The sequence below is a fragment of the Piliocolobus tephrosceles genome, chromosome 5, assembly GCF_002776525.5.
Source record: "Piliocolobus tephrosceles isolate RC106 chromosome 5, ASM277652v3, whole genome shotgun sequence".
NCBI lineage: Eukaryota > Metazoa > Chordata > Mammalia > Primates > Cercopithecidae > Piliocolobus > Piliocolobus tephrosceles.
This window is the reverse complement of record NC_045438.1, coordinates 161,371,336-161,374,928: the sequence shown is the minus strand read 5'-3', so window position 1 is coordinate 161,374,928 and position 3,593 is coordinate 161,371,336. Positions and strand designations below refer to the sequence as shown.

Sequence of the window (3,593 nt, the reverse complement as noted above, 5' to 3'; positions counted from 1 at the left end):
GCAGGGTCCTAAGAGAAGCAGACTGGTTGGTCCCCAGTCCGCAGAAATATTCAAGATTTCTACGGTACAAGAGTCAACTCAAGGTGCTTCTGTTAATCTCTAGAGTCAAAAGTTCTGTGTATACACACAGCTGATTTATGAGGCTCAAGTCAATCCAAAAACCAATTGTCACAAAGACTAGTTTATGAGATGAACATTTAACTGGCTTCCCAGTCCTCTGATCAGATAAACCAACCTAACCTCCTAAATATCATAATTTCATTAATAAAAAGAAATTTGGAATCTTTAATAGATAATATCTTTATCCTAGGAGTAACTCTATCGTCCCTCATCTCTGGGAAGTTATTAGGACAAATATTTTAGGCAGTTGGAAACTTTGAGGCCCTTCAAATGACACCACAAAGGCACCAACCTGGTTTATGTGTGCAAAAGCCAAGCCTGGGCAGATAGATCCACAGTGGATATATGTCATGCATTTTCAATATCCTTCCATGTTAGGGCATTTCCAAATCTATGAGCCCCGCTTTCCCAGGGTGGAAACCGGCCTCCTTCCTCTGCAACTAGGGCAAAAACATGCGTTTTTAACCTCAACCAATCAGATTTACCTGCATGCCTTACCAATCAGATATACCTGCATGCCTTATGTTTCCACTTGTGTTACAAAATGTTCCAAACAGGAATAATGTGGAGAGAGAAATTCGGAGACGATGGAGGCAGGGGCAGTTTGTTCATCTCTCTGAATCCCCACAAAACAAACAAACAAACGAACAAACAAAAAGAGATAAAGCAACCGGAAAGCACAAGCAAGATACCGTGAACAATTACAACAAAATCAGATCAAAACATTTTCCCCACAGACCCCAAAATACAAGCTCATGAGGATACAGCACCGGTAGTCACATCAGCTGCATCGTCTCTGTGGGAGGAAGCAGAGCAACACAAAAGGGTGTTCCAGTGGGTCTGAAAACTGGAGAACCTGAAAGTAGCCGTGGTATTTAACAGAGAGCTCAGTGAGGCCATCTGGGAACAGCAGCTGAACTGGAAGGGCTTTCGCTGAGTAGGTGAGTGTAAGAGGCTTTCAATAAAGATCCATGGGTCTGCAGAAATCCTGCTCCTGTAAATTCGAGAAACCAGCAAGTCAGGCTCACTTTCAGGTCAGGACTTCCCACTGAGACACTTCTGGGAGTGGAATTTTTTTTTAAAAGGACAGAGGAAAGAGTCCAGTTAAAAGTGAGAAAGATACTTACCTGGCAGGGGAGATACCATGATCACGAAGGTGGTTTTCCCAGGGCGAGGCTTATCCATCGCACTCCGGATGTGCTGACCCCTGCGATTTCCCCAAATGTGGGAAACTCGACTGCATAATTTGTGGTAGAAAAAAAAAAAAAAAAAGTGAGAAAGAAGAAGAGAGTCAGGAAATCTTGGGAAACGAAACTAGCACATTTGTAAATGCTACATGAAAATAGCCGAAAGGCCTAGCGTGCTGGCCCACGCCTGTAATCCCAGCTCTTCGGGAGGCCAAGGCGGGCAGATCACGAGGTCAGGAGTTCAAAAGCAGTCTCAGCCTCCCCAAGTGCTGGGATTACAGGTGTGAGCCACCATGCCCGGCCTCATATTCTACTTATTTTTCTTTATCTTTGACTTTGTGCGCGTGTGTGTTTGTGTGAGATAAGGCTTGCTCTGTCACCCAGGCTGCAGTGCAGTGGCATGAACACGCCTCATTGCAGCCGACCTCCTGGGCTCAAGTGATCCTCCTGCCTTAGCCTCCTCATGCACTTGGGACCATAGGCACGTGCTACCATGTCTGGCTAATTTTAAAATTATTTTGTAGAGATGGGGAGATGTGGTTTCCCTATGTTGCCCAGGCTGGTCTCGAACCCCTGGGCTCCAGTGATCCTCTCATTTTGGTCTCTCCAAGTGCTGGGATTACAGGCTCAATCTTGGCTCACTGCAACCTCTGCCTTGTGGGTTTAAGCGATTCTCCTGCCTCAGCCTCCCAAGTAGCTGGGACACAAGCATGTACCATGCCCAGCTAATTTTTGTATCTTTGGTAGAGACAGGGTTTCACCGTTTTTACCAGGCTGGTCTCAAATGCCTGACCTCATTCAGTGATCCGCCTGCCTCGGCCTCCCAGAGTGCTGGGATTACAGCGGTGATCCACTGCTCCCAGCCCCCACGTATTTTTGAGGACGAAGATTTTCAGTACAAAAGAAAAGATTCTTAGATTTAATACAGAAAAGGCAAAAGTTAAACACCTAATCTAGATCTGAATTGGAAATATCGGTATAAACCCATCCATTGTTTAATCTTTCACCTTAAAATATATATAATTGTGTATATATGCACACATATACACATGTATGTATACACGCATATATGTGTATACGCATCAATCAGCCTGAAACTTCTTGTCATACCAGATAGTGAGGAAACCATTGAAGACCACCAAGAGCTGGGTTCAGTGGCTAATGCCTGTAATCCCAGCACTGTGGGAGGCCCAGGCGGGAGGACTGCTTCAGCCCAGGAGGTCAACATCAGCTTTAGCAATCTGGTAAGACACCATCTCTCCAAAAAAAATAAAAATTAGATGGGCAGATCACCTGAGGTCAGGAGATCGAGACCAGCTTGGCCAACATGATAAAACTCCATCTCTGCTAAAAAATGCAAAAATTAGCTGGTCGTGGTGTGTGCTCATGTAGTCCCAGCTACTGGAGAGGCTGAGGTGGGAAGATCCCTTGAGATCAGGAGGTCAAGGATGCAGTAAGCTCTGACCATGCCACCGCACTCCAACCTGGGGACAGAGCAAGACCCTGTCTCTAAAAAATATTTTTAAAATAAAAATAATTCTTAAAAATAAAGACCGCAGCCCAGGCGCAGTGGCTCATGCATGTAATCCCAGCACTTTGGGAGGCTGAGGCAAGCAGATCATGAGGTCAAGAGACTGAGACCATCCTGGCCAAGATGGTGAAACCCCATTTCTACTAAAAATACAAAAAATTAACTGGACGTGGTGTCACGGGCCTGTAATCCTAGCTACTTGGGAGGCTGAGGCAGGAGGATCGCTTGAACCCAGGAGACAGAGGTTGCAGTGAGCCAAAATCGTGCTACTTTACTCCAGCCTGGCGATAGAGGGAGACTCCGTCTCAAAAAACAAACAAAAAATAAAGACCACAAAAGTCATGTCAAAAGAACTCAAGAACCAAATTAAAGTGGTTTCCACTAGAAAAAGATAGAACAATTTGAGCCTCAAAAATGAACTACAACTAGGGCTGGGCATGGTGGCTCATGCCTGTAATCCCAGCACTTTGGGAGGTGAAGGCGGGCAGATCACTTGAGGTCAGGAGTTTGAGACCAGCCTGGCCAACATGGCAAAACTCTGTCTCTTTTAAAAATATAAGAAAAGTAGCTGGGCATGGTGGTGCTTGCCTGTAATCTCAGCTACTTGGGAGGCTGAGGCAGAAGAATCACTTGAACCCAGGAGGCAGAAGTTGTGGTGAGCCGAGATCATGCCACTGCACTCCAGCCTGGGTGACAGAGCAAGACTGTAAAGAAAGGAGAGAAGGAAGGAAGGAAGGAAGGAAGGAAGGAAGGAA

At 45.7% G+C, this 3,593-nt stretch overlaps 1 pseudogene; it reads left to right on the top strand.

The window, feature by feature from the left end:
- Positions 1–1,239: 1,239 nt before the first annotated feature.
- Positions 1,240–1,379, top strand: LOC111548643 (annotated as a pseudogene).
- Positions 1,380–3,593: the final 2,214 nt, after the last annotated feature.